The sequence below is a fragment of the Arctopsyche grandis genome, chromosome 3, assembly GCF_051622035.1.
Source record: "Arctopsyche grandis isolate Sample6627 chromosome 3, ASM5162203v2, whole genome shotgun sequence".
NCBI classification, from domain to species: domain Eukaryota; kingdom Metazoa; phylum Arthropoda; class Insecta; order Trichoptera; family Hydropsychidae; genus Arctopsyche; species Arctopsyche grandis.
In genome coordinates, this window is record NC_135357.1 from 10326635 (window position 1) to 10351763 (window position 25129).

At 33.4% G+C, this 25129-nt stretch overlaps 1 non-coding gene across 1 annotated transcript; it reads right to left on the reverse strand.

Annotated features, from left to right (window-relative positions):
* Positions 1-24502: 24502 nt before the first annotated feature.
* TRNAE-CUC (transfer RNA glutamic acid (anticodon CUC)) lies at positions 24503-24574 on the reverse strand. The gene has a single exon. It is a non-coding gene; the product is annotated as a tRNA-Glu (tRNA).
* Positions 24575-25129: the final 555 nt, after the last annotated feature.

The window sequence follows — 25129 nt, forward strand, 5'->3', positions numbered from 1 at the left end:
GGAAGTGGGAATCCACTGCAGTATTCTCCCAAGATAACTATGATGTACAAAAATAAAAGTGTGAAGAAGTCTGACTCTCCGGCTGACACCCGGCGCCTTCGAGGTTCCGGGTCTCACGGTGTGAAATTGGCTACTGGCCACATGCATGTGACTCACCAGGCATCATGTGGAAAATATGCGACTGGAGAAACTTTACGGAACAAATCCAAAATAGGTACTTGGAACGTTAGAGGACTCCTGAATCCTGGGAAAACACTGGTTGTTGAGAAAGAGATGTACACTCATGGGCTAGATATACTCGGAATCTCGGAAACGCACTGGAAGAACAACGGCCATTATAAAACTTCAAATGGAAATACGATATATTTTTCTGGTAACCAAGATTCGTCACATAGCGGTGTCGCGGTGATCTTAGCATCTAAATTAACCAGTGCACTAATTGGCTACAACCCCATAAGTGACAGACTTATACACTTAAAACTCAACACGCATCCGTATAAACTAAACATCCTTCAAATATATGCTCCTACTGCAGATGCCGAAGATATTAAAATAAATGCGTTCTATGCTTCACTACTCGATACATTGTCAAATATCTCAAACAAAGAAATGACCATCATTCTTGGTGATTTTAATGCCAAAGTCGGTAATAATAGCAACATTGATAACATAGTAGGTAAATATGGATTGGGTATTCAAAATGAGAGAGGAGAGAAACTTATAAGTTTCTGCATTGAAAATAAAATGTCCATTATGAATACTTGGTTTCAACATCATCCTAGGCGATTGTACACTTGGATATCTCCTGGGGATCGTCACCGCAACCAAATCGATTATGTATTAATAAATTCTAGATGGAAATCATCGATACATAACGTCAAAACATATCCAGGTGCAGATTGCGGATCGGACCATAACTTACTTGTTGCTAAATTTCGACTGAAATTGAAAATGATTAAAAGACATCAAAATAAAGCAATTAAACTCACCAATGATGATGTAATTAATTTTGGCAATGTAATCAGAGAAAAAGATGCAGAATTCCAAATAAATCCTAATGTAGATGTAGAAGAGTCTTGGAAAATTTTTAAAGATCTCATAATTCGGTATGCCAGAAAACATCAAACACCGCAAAATGAACATCGTAAGTCTTTTATCTCTGATTCAACTTGGGTTAAGATAAAAGAACGTAAAAGACTTAAACAAACTGGCATAACATCGACAGAATATCTTGAAAGGTATGCAATATTACATAAAGATATTCAAAGGAGTTGTAGGCGGGATAAAGCTAAATATATAAATGACATATGTGAGGAGATAGAAAAACACGCATTAAAGAATCAGGCAAGGGATATTTTTCACAAAGTAAAAATCGTCACTCAAAAATTTTCACCCAAAACTTGGACAATAGATGATCAATTTGGAAACACGCTTACAGATATTGATGTGATACTCAACCGATGGAAAGAATACTGTTCGGAATTGTACAGTGGTAGTTCGTCGACCTCAATTGTTTCCCTAATTGATGATGTCAGGGAGCCTGACATCTTGACATCTGAAGTTGTAAATGCCATAAAGAAACTGAAATGTAAAAAGTCTCCTGGCAGCGATGGTATACAAGCTGAACTTCTGAAAGAGCTTGGTGAAACTGCGATAAAGGCGCTATGTAATATGTGCAACAAGATCTGGGTAAACGGAGTATGGCCGAAAGATTGGGTCAATTCAATATTCATTCCCTTACACAAGAAAGGATCTACAAAAAAATGCGAGAATTACAGGACCTTAGCCTTAATATCGCACTCTAGTAAAGTATTGCTGTATATAATTAAAGATCGTTTGAGCAGTTACCTTGGATGGCAAATACCGAACGAACAAGCAGGGTTTGTAAAAGGCAAAGGGATGAGGGAACAAATACTGAATATACGTCAACTCATTGAAAAATGTCGGGAGTTTCAAACTCCAGCCGTTCTTTGTTTTATAGACTATAAAAAAGCTTTTGACTTTGTGAACTGGGACTATCTGTGGAAAGTTCTACTGGACATGGGGGTCCCCATGCATCTTGTAAAGATAATACATAACTTGTATAATGATAACAATGCAGTAGTTCGAATCAATTCGCTAAACTCGACAAATTTTCGAGTACAACGTGGAGTAAGGCAAGGGTGTATATTATCTCCAGACCTATTTAACATATATGGAGAGTATATAATGCGTAGAGCACTGGATGGTTGGAAGGGTGGAGTGTCCATTGGTGGAAAAAAACTATCCAATCTTCGGTATGCGGATGACACAACGCTCATAGCTAATAATCATGAAGAAATGGCCGAACTGATCCGTCGTGTTGAGACAGAGAGTAATGTGCTTGGCCTCCAGATAAACCGCCCCAAAACAAAAATTATGATAATTGACCGTCACCAACAGCTGCAAAACAACAACTCAGCTTTAAACGGTATAGATGTGGTTGATAATTTTGTCTATCTGGGGTCACTCATATCTAACAACGGCGGCAGCGAATTGGAAATACGGCGCCGGATTACATTAGCAAAATCGGCAATGTCACAACTAACGAAGATTTGGAAGAATAGAGCCATTACAACTGCTGTCAAAATCCGTCTCGTGAAGAGTCTCGTTTTTTCTGTCTGCCTTTATGGTGTCGAGACGTGGACCATGAAGGCGGCGGATAGACGGAGAATCGATGCCTTCGAGATGTGGTCCTGGAGACGGCTACTGCGCGTGCCTTGGACCGACAAACGCACGAATGTGAAGAATTGAAAATCAAGGATAGATTGTCAACAATATGCCTGAAACGTATATTGCAGTTCTTCGGCCACATTGCACGAAGAGGTGAGGAGAGCCTGGAGCGGTTGGTTGTGGTTGGTAGCGTCGAAGGCAGAAGAGCCAGAGGCAGATCCCCCGCACGCTGGACTGACCAAGTATCTGCAGCGACGGGCGCTTCCACGGTAGCAAGTCTTCGCCTGGCCGAATTTAGAACTGAATGGAGGCAGCTGGTTGACCGCACATCATAGTCACGATCCTCAGTGATGAGGGAACCGACAGCAATATATACTTCTTTACAGGTCAGAGCACATGAAAAGACTCCAATGTTTTAAATGTCGTGGTTGTTTTCAAAGTGATCTAAAATTATCACCATCATCGTCGTCATTTAATTTTTCAATTGTCAGTTGGATACATACATACATATACATATGTATGTATGTATGTATGTAATTACATACGAATACATGTTAACAACACATTCGTCATCGAAGTTAAAAAAAAAAATTGCAGAATAATCATCAGCATATAACCATCGCTGTTTCTCCAATGCTCTTCAACTCCCACGATTCATCGTATTTCATTAATTTACATTACTTTAATATCCATTTGACATTTGCAATGTTTTCGTAAAGATCTGAATATCCTCTTGGATTTAGAATTTTTTATTTGAATGTTTTTACTTTTATGTGGCGGGTGAAACATACGTAGAAACAAGTAAATAATTGAACTTTTTATAAAAAAAAATAAAGTCTACGGTAGACCTGAGGAAATTGTGGCTCGCGGGCCGCATGTGGCCCGATTCGAATTTTTGTGCCGCCCGCCCAATTGTTGATTATTAGAGGATCACTTTTTTATGTTGAAATTCTTTCTCATGACAGTAAATAATGTATGTATATGTATAAATAGTATTTTACTTGCGGCCCGACGTTCATTTTTAATTCCTAATGCGGCCTTTCATTCGAAAAGTTTGCCCACGCCTCGTCTACGGTAAATACCACAAGATAAGTACACAATGTTTGTTAGCTCTAAATTGAAAACTATTAATTTTAATACGGATAAAAAAAACAAACAGACAAGCAAACATTAATCTTCATGCATATGTATGTATGTACGTATCAGTGGTGTACCGTGACATTTGATACAAGGGACTACATATGTATGTATGTACATACGGGTCTACGTGACGAGACAGAATGTTAAATTACAGAAAACACAAATATCGCAAGGTAAAGATCGAAAATCGAAAGATCTTAAGTCGAAAGATCAAAAAAAAATGGGGCATGGTAAACGGTACATACTCACGTACATACTCACTTAATTTGCGCGAGCAGGATACAACAGGAACAAGAGGAACATGTTTTTCCTCCCGTATTCTGCGCGCGCACCTTAACACGGGAGGAAAAGCCTGTTCCTCTTGTTCCTGTTGTATCCTGCTCGCGCAAATTAAGTGAGTATGTACCGTTTACCATGTACCATTTTATTTTGATCTCTCGACTTAAGATTTGCCTTCCAATATTTGCGTTTTCTGTAATCTGACATTCTATCTCGTCACGGAGACCGTTACATACATACATACATATGTAGGTATGGACAAAAACATATTTTTTTAATTTTTGAATTATAATAATCTGTCTCGAAGTGATGAGTATAATTTTTAATTTTTGTGCTAACAGATACATATATCCATATATGGCGTACGGTGTTTAAACCGAACTTTATTATTATTTATAAATTAATTTGATTCTTCGCTCTTTAGACATGATTTTTTCAATTACGCTTTCATAAAATCAATTTTTCATACACAGCACACCCACCGTACGCCGCTGGTATACCTATGTATCATAAGTAGAGATAGGACCGGAGGCGTGCCGTTTATTGTTCAATTGTTGTAAATTCTTTGTAAAAAAGGTTCGGCAAACCTTTAACAATGCATTTACAACATTTGAACAATATACAGCCTCCTCAGGGTCCGGGCTTTAATCATAAGTCTGGTGATATGTATCATAAGTATCCAACTTTTCTTAGTAACATCTTGTTAGATGCTTTTAAAATCAGATGATCATGAAATCGCAATAGAGACAAGATTGGCAGAGGTTGAGCAAAAGAGGTTGGCAGGGGCGCAAACAAGAGACGCTGAACTCACAGATGAAAGTAAAAGGGCGATGTTTGAATGCATTGACCGTTTTTATTCTGAACTCCAGATCGGATCAAGAAACATTAAGGAAGTAGCAACCATGTTTCAGGTTATTCAAGCCAAGAGTTTCATATCTGCCAATGAAGAAGGCTTTTTTAATTTTTTTCCTTTGTAAATTTATGACTTTGGGTTGGGGGGACGGAAGAAGGTGACACCCTGACTTTCCGCACCAGGAGCCACCAACCCTAGCAACGCCACTGGTCTTGATTTTTCCGTGCACTCGGCTGAAACTTGCTTGAACGTGTGCTGCTGTATAATATTATATGAATAGAAGTAGTCTCTTCCGTGCACTGCTGTTCCGGGCTGTTGCCTTGCAGTGCTGGATAGTATAAATATACCTATAGTGTTAAATTGATTATGTATTACAATAGGATTATATTTTTGGCACAGCTGTAAAATAAATTATACGACAAATGTCAAAACGACATTTAATGTCAAATTAATATCTCTAAAATAGCTCGCACGACAGAATCGGCGTTCGCCCGGCAAATCAAACGTCAAAAGGGTTGTCAGTGACAAAAATAAAATTTTACGTTTTGATGAAATCATAACCAGTTACATTTTCATTGGGTAATCGTAATATCTTAGCAGCCAACATTTATTTATTTAAGGGCTAGGTTAAGTTAGGGTTGGCCCTATTCATTTAAGATTATGTTGTTAGGGTCGGTATTTATTTTTGTCAAATTTTATATTTGTTACTGGCAGCCCATTTGACGTTTGATTGACAAACCGGGCGAAAACCGAATCTGTCGTGCGAGCGATTTTAGAGAGGGGCATTCTTTTTATTTGCCGGGCCGATAAATGGTACCCTATTACAATTGGTAGTGACCAAAAATATTGTTACAAATTATAACAACTTTCTGTTCAGACTGGAATAATCAATTGTAGGTATGATACACCGTACATCGATTTAATGCAATGTACAGAGTATTCCAGACGTATTCAAGGAAAGTTTTTTCTAAAATTGTAGGTCTTTTTTTAAATTAATTACCGCACGACTTGATGGAATTTGTTGATTGTCAAGGCATGACTATCTTGAAAACTATTTTGTGTATTATGTCTGAAGATTAAATTAATTTAAAACTACCCCATGGAGCTGAGAAATAATGACTCGGATTATATTATACATATTTCGAAGTTTCATTTTTGGAGTTTCGATCTTCTTGTCACGAAACATATGTATAAGAATGAATGCAGTGGATATTTGACCCGGTCTGGAACAATGGCCGCGCATGCGCCATTCTAAACCCGAGCGGAAATTTCCACTGCTCGCAATCTTAGTACATGGACAGGGATCGTCAACCATTGTTCATTGACCGATTTCATACATTTTTGTCCGGAAAAAATCCAGAAAAACCCTTCCAAAATCAAAATGGCGACCGACTCAAGTACCCTACTAATTACTAACAATCTATATTTGATCCTAGAGAAGATGAATCATATGTATATAGTTCAAGCATAATCCTTTTCTTACAGTAAATACGTTCATTGCATACTTTTAATCAACTAATACTGATTCAAGTTCAACACGCATACTGTTGTGAAACTAAGCAGTTAGAAAATTGTTGGAAAAGCCTGGGAAAAGCGGAAAATAGAGAGGGGGAGGGTGTCGGTTGCCGAATCGGTTTATTGACCGGTGGGCGTGGCTGTTTGGGTTTGCTGTTGCTACTGTCGTACCTGACCCGACTTACTAAAATTACACACGAGGACTTATTTTTAACCCGGACCTGCCGTTGATGCAACTGAACGACCCTTGCACGTTTCATTTGTTCTTGCTGACGTCATAGTATGTAATTATCCTGAGATAAATCATCTAATATATAATTTCAAAAGAGACTGTGTATGTTTGTTTGGTTCGTAAACTGCGTGACGTCATCGAACAAATGAATATTCAAATAAATTTTAATAACATAAAGCTATTCAAATAAATTTAATAAAATGTTTACTATTGATTAGCTATAATTATAATGTATAATTATACTTTCGAAAGAGACTTTGCATATACATATGTATGCAACATTGGTTGGTTGGCTGGTTGGGAACGACACATTCGATTTATATATTTTTTCAATTAAAAGTATTCGAAGTCCCCGGGAGCGAAGCCCTAGGTGGCGAATTCGCTGGGGGTGCAGGTGCCGGATTCTGGTATACATATAATTTTGAAAGAGACAGTATATATGTTTGTTTGTTCGTGACAGTCAATTTAATAAAAAAAAAACAGATGAGTATTCAAATAAAATTATATATGTATGTAATATAAAACTATTCAAATGAATTTATATAAAATAAAAGTATTCAAATAAATTTAATAAAATGTTTACTATTGATTAGGTATAATTATAATGTATAATTATACTTTCGAAAGAGACTTTGCATAAATGTATGTAGCATTGGTTGGTTGGCTGGTTGGGAACGACACATTCGATTTATATATTTTTTCGATTCAAAGGATTCGAAGTCCCCGGGAGCGAAGGCTCCGGGGGCGCAGGCACCGGATTCTGGTATACATATAATTTTGAAAGAGATAGTATATATGTTTGTTTTTTCGTGACAGTCAATTTAATAAAAAAAACTGATGCGTATTCAATCAAATTTATATATGTAATATAAAACTATTCAAATGAATTTATATAAAATAAAACTATTCAAATAAATTTAATAAAATGTTTACTATTACATCAGTCATGTTTAAGCGGTTTATATTACAAATACCGAGCGAAGCCGCGTAAAACCACTAGTGTCCTATATATACCGAATAAGGTGACGAGTGTCTGAAATTATATGTACTTTGCATTAATTTCTATTTCATAAATGTTGTCGATATTATATCATCAAAAGTACACACTACTGAATGAATGCTAAGTATTTTTGTAAGTAAGTATTTTGGTTGGGAACATCGAAAACAAGTCAAAGTTTCTATGACGACGATTCGATTGGTTGAATATTATTTTTTTTCGATTCAAATAAATTTAATAATAAAACAAATGAATATTTACTATTAGATTCGCCATGTTTAAGCTGTTTACATTACAAATACTGAGCGAAGCCGGGTAAAACAACTAGTTCAATATGCATAGTATAAATCAGAACCATTTTTATTTAGAACTAACAGTATTTTTTTTGTTGTTTAGAAAGCTACACATCATCTTCTGATAAAATATGTATGTACTTTCCGCTACTGTGTCATGGTCATTTACATACATAGGATGTCGAAAATAGTCAAAATAAAGAGTTTTCTTGAAAATGTGATTCTTCGAAGTCGAAGTGTATTTTCAATTGTAATATATTCCAACTGGTGTTTTAGGTCATTCATATTCGAATAAAATTCAAATAGTAAATTATATATCTATGTACATACATACAAGCGCAAATACACTTTCAACAATGTGAGTCAGTTGTAATATAACAGTTGATTTTTGACAACTCTGATGTTTTTAAAAATACTTTAGAATTCAATAATGCGTTAATATTAGCTAGATATTACGAATAAAGGTTATGAGTACCGTATTACGATAAGTCGAAGAATGTGTTGAATTTCTAATTCAATTTACTAGTCGATTAACTTTTTCGCGAAAACCTAACCTTTCCATCTTACTTAGTATCAACTAATAGTTGAAGTGTATTTTCAGTTGTAATATATTTTGCCATATGAATCAACTTATGTAGATTAGACGGAATATATTCCAACTAGTCAAAATATATTACAGCTGGAATATACACTTCAACTGTAACATATAGAAAAATCTTGACCTGTGTATGTACGTATGAAACTAGTCTTCGTGTGTAAAAAGTTTAAGAGAAATCCAATTCTGAAAAGTACTGGCTGCATTTTGACTTTTATTATAGCTTGAATAATATCTTCGTGTATTATATTATAGAATAGATTTTCAAAAAAAAAAAAACCAATTAGTAAATATCACGCAGTTTGGATGTGCGTTGTGGGTGCAATGTATGACGCTTTTCATTACAACGAAAATGGTTATTTATGATTATGTTTACAAAGAGAGTAGATAAAAAAATATTTCCCGTTTACATCATCGATACAATGAGTTTGTTATTCAAAACGGTTATAACGAAACAATGGACTTGACACTGAAAGGTTTTCAGTGCTGGGAAGTTATCGCAATGCAATATCAACGTTTCATTTACTGTGTTTTTAGTATTATACATATAGGTACATACATATGTATGTAAGTAGAATACATAAAATCGAACATTATGTTTCTCAATATGCAATGTAATAAAAATAAAATAAAATAATGAAAAGCTATCGTAAACATTTTTAGATATGAACGTCGAATAATGAGAAATGAATACACGAAGGTATGTAATTGTTTCGGTAGCCGGAAAAATGAACTCGAGATGGTTGCACTTTCGAGAGATCCAGACTTTCAAAGATGCTGAGGGAGAACTAAAGCAATAGAATTCCACAAAAAAGCGTCAACGGGTATTTGTATGTGATCCGAGTGTGCTAGCCTTTTTTGTGGAATTCTATTTCGTAAGTTCTTTTTGAGCGACTTCTCGACACTGCGCCACTATTCAGTGCAATTTATTGTATTTTTCCGGGAACCAATTGTTTCATTGCATTTTTTTATATTTTCGTATCGCTTGCATAGCTTGAATTTAACTAAAGGCAAATTGAAAATAAATCAATAAGTTTTCATCTATTAATAAATTATTCAGATCAATGCGATTCGGTACAAAGTTTGTTTAAGTTCAGGCGGAAAACTCGGAAAAATCAATTTGTAATATGTTTGTATATATATATATACATATATCTTTATATTTAAGATATTCAATATTAATTGTTTTTGAATCAATAAATTTTATTTATATTAGACTAGCGGCTTTACCCGGCTTCGCTCGGCATTTATAATATAAACCGCTTAAACATGACTAATGTAATAGTAAACATTTTATTCAATTTATTTGAATAGTTTTATTTTATATACATTTATTTGAATACTCATTTGTTTTTTTTATTAAATTGACTGTCACGAACAAACAATCATATATACTGTCTCTTTCAAAATTATATGTATACCAGAATCCGGTGCCTGCGCCCCCGGAGCCTTCGCTCCTGGGGACTTCGAATCCTTTGAATCGAAAAAATATATAAATCGAATGTGTCGTTCCCAACCAGCCAACCAACCAATGCTACATACATTTATGCAAAGTCTCTTTCGAAATTATATATTAGATACAAATTTCAATGCAATATTTTCATTTGATAAACCACCTTATATTACATAGTTTTCTTATTAAATGTGAAATAAATTCACACAGAATAATTGAGAGACTATTTTGTGATGCAAATTTGTTGAAAGTATCCGCAAATCAGATTTGAAATAGAAATGATGATTTAAAAAATGTAATTTGATTGAATTTATAATAAAAAAATCGGGTAAATATTTTGAAGCTGTTCGAGTATTATCCTAAAACATTTTCTTGAAAAAAACTTATGTATATGAAGGATATTAATAATTGTCGTGAATTCAAAATTACATTTCTTTTCATTTACAGGGAATTATTAAAACTGTTCAATTGATTCTTATTTTTTTATTTAATTATATTAAATACCTAAATCATATGTGCCATGACAGGAATTACCCCAAGGCGACACATATGGTTAGAATATTTTTGTACATAAGTACTAATAATTTTTCAAATAAACAGTACATAGAATACAATAGAGACATCTATGGGCAAACAACAATTTTTTTGATACACAGCAAATTTGTGAGAAACACATTATGTAAGTAGCATTTTATAAGATTTAACAAATTCGAGATCTCGAATTTACGAGATCCTTCACAACAATGAAGCTAGAAAAATTGGAAAATTCTAACAGGAGATGGCCGACCTGGTTTTTAATGACAACAAGATTTCGCCAGCAACGTATTTGGCCGGGACTTGAACCCACGACCTTTCTACTGGTATGCAATAGCTCTACCAGCGCACTACGCTGTGGCTTTATTATCGTTTCTATCGAAATTGTTCGACCTCATTTCTACAGCTTTAAATGTTGTACATACAAATAACAAGCATAGCTCAGTGGGTAGTGTATAATGGCGGTTCACGGCTTGAAATGGTTCCTCACTAAAATGACCACCGAACATTTCTATGCCATCTTTATAATACATACGTACATTTTTGGCCATACACCATTTGTAACCATGGTAAATATATAAAAAACAAAGGATTTATAATATGATATAATATAAAGTATAACATAATATAAGGATTTTGATGAAAAGCGGCTTTAAGAGGTTCACAAGTTCATGGACATCAAGAGTATGGAAGTTCATACATAGTACCTATTGTACGTTGTTCAATTCAATACGGTCATTTTTAAAAGAGCCCAGACTATAAATAGAAGCTCGTCTCGGAGCAAGATCGATTTATCCAATCACATATCAGTTGAACATCTATTGAACTTAATAACACATCAGTCGCCAGGAAACGTGACAATCGATGGAAAGGCAATCGCCATATATAATATGTATGTACCGTGCCTAATTGATATTTGGCTTCGAGACGAACCGGAATAAACCGGTCGGACCCAAAGGAATAAATTGAAAGAGCGTCCACACTATTCAGAATTTTTTCTGCACAAGACGTTACGGCCAATTGAGTTTTATTGTTGTAAAATTGTGACGCGAGAGACACCAATTGATAATATCGGCTGAAAAACAAAATGGTGACGCACGCAACCGAACGGTACGCAGTGCTCGATTGAATTTAGATTTTTTCAATATGCATATTCGACAAATACGCGTTTGAAATTCGAGAGACGCCATCGCATGTGTGATGTACTCTGCCAAATATTTTCAACCCTAACATCAATGTATGTATAAGATAAAGACTTTTTCTGATTGAGTTTCCTCGTAGGCGTGTCTATGTATGTACATATGCGTAATATATTAGATCGGAGCGAAAAACGTGAATATCGGATTTTCCTCGATGGACCCGAGAGAATACTTTCGTCGTATCAAGGGAACGTTAAGTAAAAAAAAATCATTGATTTTAAACAATTTTCTGTTCTTACAATCAATCAATTTATCTCAACAAAAATTTCGAAAAAGTAAGCTTCTTTCATATACATATTTCATATACATATTTCATGTTTGACCGATTTTAGGGTGTGACCAGTTTTCTCGTGACCAGTTTTAGGGTGTGACCAGTTTTCTCGTGACCAGTTTTAGTGTGACGGGTGATCACGTGTGATCGATCTAGAGCGACTGGTTGTCCTGTGACCGGTTCACATTTGACTAGTAATCACCGAACCATATTTCATATACACATTTCATATACATATTTTATATACATATTTCATATCATATCATCATATATATAATATCGCTATTTTGTCTGGCTGTGTGTCTGTCTATGTGTCTGTGTGTCTGTCTGTCTGAGATAACGCTCGCCGTACTATAATAGTCGTTTCGATTCGACATACATATGTACGTCACAGCTAAACCACTGCCAAAACGTATATGAATACAATAACAAAAGAAAAATACTTCTATATATACTGTTCGATACCAATGTTACCTCTAGGCAAATATACGATGCTAAATCTCTGAGAATTTACCGCCACATATTGAAAATTTATTTAATTAATTAATTAATTTTTCTATCGGTATTTTATATTGTTTATACATATGTAGGTATGTAGATTGCTTTAACCATTTTTTCATATTAAATATAAATATTAAATTAAATATATTTAAAAGGTATTTGAAAAAAATTCTACCGCGTGCGGATCGAAGACATGACCAACGACACATTTCTTTTTTATTTTATAACTTAATAAACCAATTCCCATGCGATGATATGTCATCGGGTACAACACTAGTCTTTAGATAATAAACTAGTCAATATTATTTTTATTATTAAAAAAAAAAAAGTTCAATATTCAAGAATTCTCATACAAAGTGCGCCTCAATGGGTGTTTGTCTGGGGGAATCGATATTTTTAGAAAATCGTCATTTTTTTATGTTTGTGTGATTATTTTCAAAACAAAAGCCGCTGATAGTATATTAATTTGAACACTAATTTGAAAAAAAAATCTAAAAAATTACGAATTTTATGAAATGCGAGGCCAAAATTTTTATTTTATTTCAATAAATCATGCACACTCATTTAACAGATTGCTCCAAAGCGACGAGTGTGGTATAAATATGTACATATTAAGAATTATCCGATATATATACAGGTATACACCCATATATTTATATTAACCATGACATCTATGGTCAAACATTGTACAGAAGTATAATACAACTCAAATACAAACATCGATTAACATTCACAGATACATCTATGGACAAATTTGCAGCATTTATAGAAATCAGTGAAATTCGAGATACCGAGAAAATGGGTAAAGATTGAAATAAAATGACCTATTTTGACGTATATATGTATATACAAAGTATCTTTCGAAATGATATAGTAGATAGTATGTACATCTAAATACGATTGATAGGAATCGCGTAAATTTCTTCGTATTGGCAAAGAAACTGAGATATAGCCTTTTGTAATCGACACGGTCGGCTCTATCGAGAAATGCTAACCTTATCGTAACGTGATTTTCCATTGCTCTTGGCTGAAGGTCTACCGCAAAGGTAAATCGAGCTATTTTCATAACGGAAATGCAACTATCGATATGCATACGTATATATGTAGTTTCGTTATCAGTAAAGAAGACTTAATCGCAATTTTATATGAACACGTATTGCGGTTACATTATTTTATTTTGTAAACTTTGCAGTTTCTCATCATATTTGTAGGTATAGATGTGTATAAAATTAACCATACGAGTAATTTTATTTGAAAGTGGCGGAAGTTCAATTTTGAGTTCCAATAACCATTATTTCTGTTTGACTTAATTCAGGCCATCAGAATTTTTAATATTATTAAATATTGTTTAAACGAAATGAAGAAAAGTGGAATTATGCCACTTTCAAATATATCGACTCACATATTAAACATTAATCATATGTTTAAATCTGTTCTGCTGTTCGAGCTGCTAGTGTTCAATCTGTTCGCCTTTTTGATCAGCTCAATACCATCGGTGAACATGTTTGGGTTGATTTTCGCCAAAATAATTTTCTTCTTTTAATATGATTTTTATATTTTCCTCCGAACGAATCTCCTCGTATAATTAATTTATTTTTCAAACTTGTAAAAGAACCTATGTAAATGTTTACTAGTGTAAAACCCGGCTTCGCTCGGTATTTTTAATATAATATAAACCGCTTAAACATGGCCAATCTAATAATAAACATTTTATTAAATTTATTTGAGCGTCATGGATTTACGAACCAAACAAACAAACATACATACATGCATACATACATACATACATACACACAAATTACATATTATGTGTATCAATTAAATATTTATCAATTAAATGTATATTTGTGTGTACGTGTATACCAATATATTTGTGTATGTATAAATATGTGTATATATAATTGTTATTGGCCAGGAAGGCGCATTGGGTTTACCTGTTAAGCTTTCCTGGTATAAATAAAAAAAATGTATGTATGTACTATATGTACTTAAAAAAATTAGGATTCTAGATATTATATTTAAGTCGTAGACTACGACTCGTAGTATATTCAAATTTTTAATTACAGTAAATGAAGTGTTCAGTTCTAATAAAAAAAAATTACTATCGCATACTATTGTTTTCACGGTCATCCGAATTTTCCACCTTGAAATTCGCATGTTATAAAAATGCGTCGCAGTTAAGTATAATCAAAAGTTTATCACTACTACTAATCGTGAATGAATCATGAACATCGCAATTTGTATTCATTCACAGAGGAAAGTTTTTGCAAGGAAAAGTACAAAAATAAACACCATATTCTTTTGTCGGATGGAAAAACTCGCACAACATAACCGGTGTGAGCAACAGAGCGTACCGGAAAATGTGGCGAAGAAAATATAAATAAAGTCAAGAAAAGATACGTGCAAATAATGACGAAACTAATGCCAATTTTTGCGCTTAAATGTTTGTACGTCGTTTAAATAATTCATAGTATGTGCTTTTCAAAAGAAAATGTACGAAAATACATACATACATACATGTATCTTTTGTTTATGCCCGAAAATATTATGACGCTCGATACAAGTGGGTGGTATTTATCGTGTTGATAAAAATGGCAAAAAATTCGCGTGATACAAGTATTATATATGTATAGGTACGACAAAAAAAAATTTCACGCAATACAAAGTAAATTCAACAGTTAAGGTCTATTCATGATATCCAGCACAACAAGACTACGCAATGGCACAGCAGTGCACGGAAAATACTACTTATATTCAAACAATACAGCAGCTCACGTTAAGACAAGTTTTGGCCGAATGCAAGGCGAAATCGGCTTATGTATATATACATTACAGAGCGCGACGATACGGTGCAATATTGCTTTCGTCGATTCAATATTGTCACAATATTGGCGCATATGAATATTCAGAGTAGATTCATATGCGTATGCGCATTTTCATCAATATGATGTTTTCGAATATATTCATATGCGCATGCGCACTTTCGTTAGTACGTGTGCACTCGCTACTATAACATCACGTCGTGCGTGAATATTTCCACAGTGGCCAAAGAAAACCGGCTTTGCTTGATATGTTAAGGTGACGTATTGCTGTATAATATGAATAGATTGTGTCGGCTACAGCTGTTAATTTACGCCATATACAAATTTCGGAACATATGTTTCCATGTAGAATGTTTTTCGTACAGCTGTTTACGTGCAGTGCCGGTCTGTGATATGCCAATATGAATAGACCTTTAAACGTAATATTGAATATCATATAATAAATTTACATGTTATAAATACCCAGTTATCATATTTGCTTTGTAAATTTTCAATTTAGACTCGTCAAATTTTGCATATTATTTCATGATATTCCAATTTATGTCTATCTCAAATTTTGCTGAAAAAGTTTTATTTTTTATTATTTCTTTTGCAATTTATTTTCATACGCCCTAACAACGCTGAATAATTTAGCTGGTATTTCATTAACGAGAAATATATAAATAAATTTTATTATTCAGTACAACGCACAATATCAGAATTCCTACGTTTTCATCTTCATCTTTGGGTCTATCGGATTTGCCGCCTCCCCCAAGTGTATTATTAAATAAATCTTAGGTGGTTTCACTACGTAAAAATTTCAATCATCTACATAGTTTGGCGTACGCGAATATTTTTATTTTTTTCGGAATCAAATTTATCAGGAGGCTAGTTGGTAAAACAGAGTGGTTGATTTTTACGAACTTTGAGATATAAATTCAACAATGAAAATGAAACAACAAAAGAGATATAAATTAGCGAAATTTCCCAGCAAAAACGTTGGAAAAAATATTCTTTTCAGAAAATTTTATACGGGAGCCCGTTAGCCCTTTTTGATTTTGATTTTTAAATGCTTTTTATTATTACGAAATTATGTTCACAATACATCATATATATTTTAATAGCTACTGATCTACTGATCATTTTCTATTTTACAGTTTTAATTTAATCTTGTTAGTAATCATATTATTATATTATTATAATGGTTATATGTACAGCAAAAGAGCTCAAAAACCTATTTACAATTCTTATAAATGCTCATAATACATCTAATACATAATATTAATTAAAGACTCTCTAAAGTCGATGACCTAAAGCAGATTGTGTTTAGGTAATCTGTGTTTATACCTGAAGGGTACTTTAGCCCTTTTCAACAACTATCTACATATGATAGAAGATTGTAGAGCCAATTCGGTGATTTTGAACTGAAAAATGTAATTTGTATAGTAGACAAATAAATATTCATTTATTATTTTTCTTTGTCTTTTTTTTATTTTTATTTACCAATGTATTGCATTTTATGTACGTAGATTTAAAAACACGTTTGTAATGATGAAACGCAACATATATGTAATATCTAAATCAATTCAATGAAAAACTAACCTAGCCTAACTGTAATTGAGATATCCAAACCAGTATCTTGAGTTGAGATAGATTTCACATGATAGCGTGTGCAATTATTGCGAATGAATTCATGCATGTATAATAATATTGACAGAATAGACTATAGAGGCACAGATATGTTAAGTGGGTTCGTTTTAATTGAACCATACATTGTACATTTCTTCTTGTTCATATCCATTACAGAAATATTTATGTACGTGACGTTTTCTGTGTAAGTCATAATGAAGATAACTAATCTATATGTATGTATATGTAGATATAATCAATCTATTCGAGGATACGCCTATTAATTAATCACTTCCGAGAAAAATCATTATCGTTTGATTTATGCCAGCCCCATTTCCTTCAGCAGCTTTTTCGCATGCTAATAAATCTCGCAAAACACACTGAGTCCGCTAAAAATTTAATAAACGAAAGCAAAGCAGCATCTTACAATATATGTATATCATACGAGTAGGTGAAAATAGATCGCATTCGCTAGAAATCAGGAAGCTCTTTACGTTCATTTTATTAATATAATATTTGCTGCGTATATTTTCTTAACACATTACTAGCATTGCATTCTTGGACAAATTCCTCGTTACTTGAAATAATCCGGATCGAAGGTAATGACAAAATTTATACGATGCAGCTTTGGCAAGACCTTTACTTTTAAATCGGGCAAAGCTCCAAAGGTTCGCTTTCACTGATAATTATTGTTGTTATATTTGTATAAATATCCGCAACACCTTGTATTTCGTATCCGAGTAATTGGCATGCACTCGGTGGTTCACCGCATCGGAATCCGATCGAGGTAATGGAGATCCTAGTCCGGCATTGAAAGGGTTAATCACGTGCGATGAAACACCTACCATTATAAACATAAACCGTTTAAGATCTACTATAAGCCGAATAACATCTCACCAAAAATAAGTACCCATATTTAGAGGGTGGACGTGACGTCTGGCACGTCAGCCGTGTCTGAGTACAGTGTGTCTCATAAAATTAGGATCATTTTATCAAAGGATGCAAAACAGAATAATTTTATAATGTTTCTTTCCGGTCGCATTCATTATTGTTGACGATCGTGACCGGTATGGCAAATCGGACTGTACTCTACTGTCTGACTATTTGCAGCTGTTTATCATCTACAGCTGGATGATGACCTCTCTAATACTGATTTTTTATTATTTTACGTTTTAATTTATACCAGGAAGCCTAACAGGTAACCCCAATGCGCTTTCCTGGCCAGAAACATTGTACATTTGATACAAATAACCAGGTAAACCCAATGCGCTTTCAGCAGCATAGCTCGGTCGTTAAGCTTCTGCCTAACACCGAGGGAACGATCCCATGAGCTATCGATGGATTGAAAAGATTTTTTCTGAGTATATCTGTAGTGCTGTTGGTCAGGCCTGGATATTTGTGACCCCAGGTCGATCGCTTCCTATCAGAGTTTGCCAATTTTTCTGATTTCATTGTTGAAACAGTTCCCGATTAAAATTGGTTAAAAACCTTCCTACCTACTACTATGTCACCACTATTCGAGTATGATTAATGTACAATAAAATTTGTATACAATTCATAGATGTATCGTTAATTTGCGAGTTTTTCAGTTTCTGGTAATTCAGCGACTTGTGCAATTAAAAAAATGCTGCATTGTTTGTAATTGGCCAGAAAGGCGCATTGGGGTTTACCTGTAAGGCCTTCCTGGTATAAAATGTAAAAAAAAATTATTAGTGTAGAGTTCGAAGATATAGGGAGGATTGCGGGAAAGATAATCAAAGACGATCTTTGTCCATCAATGTACGTTTATTGTACATAAGTATACACACGTGCGCGTACGCACCTACCGGTGGCCGTCCGGCCAGCGGCTCTACTACCAACTGTCAGTTGGCGTCACACTTCTGCGAACTCCCAAACAGTGTACACTCATATGTACCACTGTTTGTACATCACTCCTCAACATTACTCATTACATAATTCACTCACACACATAAAATCCCACATTAGTATTATACAAAGTACATAGTACGTCACAGATGTTTGTGGAAAGGCATGTACCTCACGTTGAGGTCATTTTCAGGATGAGAGTGGCCTCCCTACGTTATCGACAAATTGTATTCTTGCTGGCGCGATTACCCATTTCAATTCATCATTATATATTCGATGGATGGAACTGATTCACCGACCACCACCAATTATTTATCAATTGATTAATTAATTGTATATTTTTAATTTATAATTTATACCAGGAAGACCAACAGGTAACCCCAATGCGCTTTTCTAGCCAGAAACATTGTGCATTTCATACAAGTATTATTAGTATTATGCAAATTAAATACATATGAATTAATATCCACAGAGACATCTATGGTCAAGTTTGTAAATATGCAGCATTTTAAACAATTCAGCGAAATTCAGTAAATACATATCAATTAACATCCACAGAGACATTAATGGTCAAATTTGTAAATTTAGAGATTTTGCGAGAAAATGGGAAAGGTTGCCAATTTGTTGGAACCGTTTAAATGAAAATCAGGTAATTTGGCAAACTCTGATTGGAAACGATCGACCTGGAGTCACAAATCCAAATTCTGGCCAGCAGAAACCAGTGGGATTTGAACCCATGACCACTTTTAAAAGCATTATATGCTTACCACTAGTCTATTCTGCTGGTTATTTATTTACATACCTTGATACCTTTTACACTCTCTTTAAAACTCTTGCAGATATATTTCGTACGTTTCCCTAATCATATGACGCACCCGTTAACTGAATTTCAATTCATTTAAAACGTTTTGAATTTATTTATAATTAATATCAATGAACAACGAAAAACATAAGGATTTTCCTGAACCGGTGATGTCATTTGTGTTCATTGTCAATGTCGTTGAATCATTACATTGTGATCAATTGTCGTTGTAGCGTTATTGAACGTTTTATTGGCTTTATTAACTCGTCATAATAGTTCTAATTGGTTCATTATGGACCTTCATAAATCTATTTCATAATTTATTAGTGGCTAGTAGCTAAAAATATACGCCAATAAAAATAAATTAAATTGAAAGCAAACCAGAAGCACAGATCATTGGTTAGCATGTAATGCTTTAACTTGTGTGGTCACGGGTTCAATACCTGGCTTTGTGCTGCTGGCCAGACCTTAGATATATGATTCCAAGGTCGATCGTTTCCTATCAGAGTTTGCCAATTTATCTGTTTTCATCGAAACGGTTCCAACAAATTGGAAAGCCTGTCCTATTTATACCAAAATTCCAGTTTACAGCATCTCGAATTTGATGATTTATAAAATTCTGTAAATTTTTAAATATATTTCTCTATGATTGTTTTAATCAATGTTTTGTGAATAATACTAACAATACTTATGTACAATGTTTGACCATAGATGTCGTGTAAAATAAAATAAATGTGTATACCTGTATAAAAAAAGTTATATGGATGCACGTATTATTAAAGCCGTTTTAAAGGTCAACGAATAAAGTCTAAGACCCTTTCGACAGAAAATCAAACGAATCGTCACCAGAACAACCGTACATTACTGCTCTATTTTTAGAAAACCACAATTGAAAATATCCATCAATGTCACTTTGATAAAAACGCAATTGAAAAATCCGCATACGAAGAAACCACACAGAAAAATATGAACAAGAAGTAAACGCACTCCGGAAATGTCTTCTTATGGAATAAAATCTTTGGGTGCACGAGAGCCTAATAGAATTTCGCTCCAGAACTCTGTTTCTACCAATTCTGGCTGGAATCAATGTGTTTGTGGACTAGACTCGTTCAACGGCCATTCGACTGCTAAACATGCTGTCTGAGCATCTTGGTATTTTCACTGCATCATACAGTTCTATATTTACACTGCATCATTAGTTTCACTTCGCTTTTTGGTGCGACACTATTTCCTACATTTTTCCGATCAGTTTGAAACTTCGCCATTTTGCACGGTTTGAATAGGTCACTGATAGAAATTTATTACTGTAATTATTATAATATATATTTTTTAATTGGCCCGGAAAGGGGTTTGGGTTTGCCTGTTAGGTCTTCTGTCTAGTTAGTTTAGGTCTGGTATAGTTTTTAAATAAAATCTAATATATAATTTCGAAAGAGAATTTGTATGTATGTTTGTTTGGGTCGTAGATTCCGTGACAAATGAATATTCAAATAAATTTAAATAAAATAAAACTATTCAAATAAAATCAATAAAATGTTTACTATTAGATTGGCCATGTTTAAGCGGTTTATATTACAAATACCGAGCAAAGCCGGGTAACAACACTAGTAATTAATAAATAAAACCTGCCCACAGCAGAACAAGTACATATTAAAACAAAAACACTACAAATGTATGTACATATATGAGGCCCATTGCAACCAACTCTTTAGTTTTGCTCGGTGAATTGAGAAGAGGAACATCTACATTTGACGGAGCTGCTATAGCGGCTTCCGCAGTGGAAGAGTTGAGTAGCAGAGGTTATCGCTAATTGTTTTCAAATCTTATTTTGTGTAATTATGGTATTTGGTACTTATGTACAAAAGTTTGATCATAGGTGTTGCCTTGGGAAACCTGTAGTGACTGTGTATGGTCGGGGTAACATATTTATTTATTTATTTACTTTACATATACGGCCGTAAGGACCATTGAATAATAATATTATAAATAGAACAATAAAACAAAAACACAATATTACTATAAGAAAAGAAAAGAAAAAATATGAGTTTTAAAACTAATTGAATAAATAAATGAATGAATTAAAACAATAAAATAAAATGCATTTAGCATTTGTATAAATCAGAAAAATTATGATGTTACAATTTTTTTAAACTATGTTTACTAATATTAAAAAAATCAAATTTGCTAAATTCGTTTCCCAGTTTATGAAGTCGGGGTAACGTTGAAATTTTGTTATAACTAGTGGCATAATTTTTGATGTGGAATAAATAGTAAATCTCCCCGGTGTATAAAAATTTATGAGGTCCACTAATTCACTACAGTCCATAACTCCGCTGAAAACACCAACCAGACATATATAAATCATTGATTATTCTCCTGTCACAAAGTTTGATCATATTCAATTTAATATACTTGTTGGTGAAAGGGATTTTGTAAGAAATTTATAATCAATAAATCTATTCTGAATCCTCTCAATGGAATTACTTTGTACCTGTGAACTAGGGGACCGTATTGGCGAATTATATTCAAGTCGATTCCTTACCAATGAGAAAAATAATAATATTGTTAAAATGAATTGAATTTCTTATAAAAAAGCCTAGGATTTTTGAAGAACTTTTAGTGACATAATCAATATGAGGAATAAATGTAAGTTTTTCATCGAAAAAAATGCTTATAGGTCTTTAATAATGGCTTGAGACTACAATACAATATTATTAATTTTATAGTCAAAAACAAAATTAGTAGATTTTCTACTAAATCTAACAATACTGAATTTATCAATATTTAAAAAAAGCCTGTTAATTTCACACCATGCATGCAGATTGTTTAAATGGATAAATAAATAAAGAAATACATATATGTACATGTAGAAACTATTTTGGTGTCTATGTTTCGAAAAAATATTGTAATACTGTATGTTTCTGTTTTTTAATAAATAAATTCTGTTCTTTGAATATTGCACCTTATAGGAAAATATTTATTCATTTTTTGTTAGTCGGGATTTCTCAATGTCCAAGTTTTTTACAAATTAGTTAGATACAGTGCCGGTTTTAGGGGGGTCTGGGTCGGGCGGCACCCGTGGGCGCCAAATAAGTTAGGGCGCCACTCGATGCGTCAAAGACGCTTTAAATTTTAAAATTAGAGCACCAAAAGCCATACAAAATTTTAGATTAGATTAGAACGCCAAAGGCGAAATTTTTTTCTTAAAGTGTTTAGAAAAAATTGCACGAGGGCGCCATTTGGTGTATAGCCGGCACTGGTTAGATATATTGATATAATTGTATAATATATGCAATATATATATGTATGTACATAAATACATATAATATTAAAGCTGGATGAATTGTGAACCACATTGTTTTGCAGTCTGCCTCAATCGCCATGACCCGGTTGTTCAGCTATCGATTTTACCCTACGGCGAAACGGAAAGAGCGGACGAGGGGAAGGATGTTACTATGTAGAAGGGGGTGTGTTCCTACTATCGAGACATCCTGTATGTCTGGCTACGTAGACACGTTTCGGGAAAAGCAACCGGTGGTACAACTTACGCTGAAGCAGGGATTTACAACAGTTTTTCGCGACAGAAGGGATTGTTTAGGACAAATTTGGAACGAGATGCGCAGTTGCAGACTGTAAATTTATCGATTTTTATGGTAGCGTGTAAAAATAGCGGCGAATCGCAAGTGCAAACTTATTTTTAAATTAACTGGATTTTTGGCAGGCAAAGTTGTTTTTGTAAATTTTGTTGTATTGCAAAAAAGTTATTGGTCCACGTGAATGTCTCAACCTTGTCAGATCTTATGTAAATCTGTTGCTTGGCGCCGGGAAGACATGTTCACTGTCTGCGAGTATTTTGAGAGCATTTTGGAACAAGGCACGAGGATACAGTCCTAAATACCATACTTTATAATTATTTGTTCGATGTTAGTCAAAATTTGAATCATACATAGAAAGTACTTGCGTGATATGTGCTACTCACTTTATACAATAAAATGATTGTAAATATAATGATAAAAATCTATGGTATATAACAGTAATCAAAATAAATCGAATTTAATGTGTTGACTCAATTGTATTGTTTAGCTTTAATAACTCACGTTCAAAGAATTCGATTATGGATTGATGCATTATGGTTTTTTTTTTATTATCTGAAGTGAGTAATTCTTGCAGTGTAGCCAAAAATTAGGTACATGTTTGGAATCATTGCGCACTTTTCTATTAGGTTGAGTCCCAGTACTAATACAGATGTTTTTAATATGATTGTAAATTTTGAATTATATTATGTACATGGTACAATTTGATTATATAGTAAATAAAACCTTACAAAAACGAAATTGAATGTTGGTTACGAAGTGTTATGCATTCGTATGGCTTTGTTTTTTTTTTTATCAGTGTGGAAACTCTTACAATATTCTTTGTATATGTGAATTAAATTTTAGTCGGTTTTTTTTTGTTTTTTGAGTCTATGCCAACTATTTTGGAGATGTTTATGTTAATTGTGCACGTTGCCAGAACCAAGATAGAATCTTGTTCGTGTAGTTTGCCAACGTTTTAAATTGCGTGTGTAACATCATTGTATGTAAAAAGCTAGGTTTTATTTGAATTTCGTAAGGATTTTTTGTTGAACAAATAATGGCTTTACCGTACTTTTTAGACATATTCATATAAATAATTTATGTATGTACGTATTTACATACATATGTATATATATATACTGAATGTAGATATTAATAATCACGGAGTTTTTGAAAAATATCAATTTTTGTAATGTATAATATTTATTTTTTTTAATTTTAGGTATAGATTTATTTGCAAGATAAAATGGGTATTAAAAAAATGACAAAAACAAATTTCCGGTACCGGGAATCGAACCCGAGCCTCCTGGGTGAGAGCCAGGTATCCTAGCCACTAGACCATACCGGATATATTGGCAGTGGCTCTAAAATATGTATAAGAAGTAAAATGATTTTTATAGATATCTAATATATAATTTCGAAATTGACTTTGTATGTAAATATATATGTATGTTTATAAGTTTCTTTGGTTGGGAATCGTAAAAAAGTAAAAATTTCTATGACAACGAGTCAATTTTTTTTTCGATTAAAATAAATTTAATAAAAAAAAAAATGAATATTTACTATTAAATTCGCCATGTTTACGCTGTTTATATTACAAATACTGAGCGAAGCCGGTTAAAACAACTAGTAATAAATAAAATGAATCGAGCTATTTTCTTTTGTTTAATTGATTTAATTCCTTTATTTTTTTTTAAATTGATGAATTTATAATTAAAATTCCTTTGTTTGATTGGATACAAACTGAATGTAAAAAATTTGGATGTGATCAACCCATGACTGTATTTGAGGAATATAAGAAGGAAAAGAAAATTCGATATTGAACCGTACCAGACACGTTCACAAATACTGGCAGCATTATGAAATATTAATAGCTATGACAGCATTTTCGATACAAATTGAG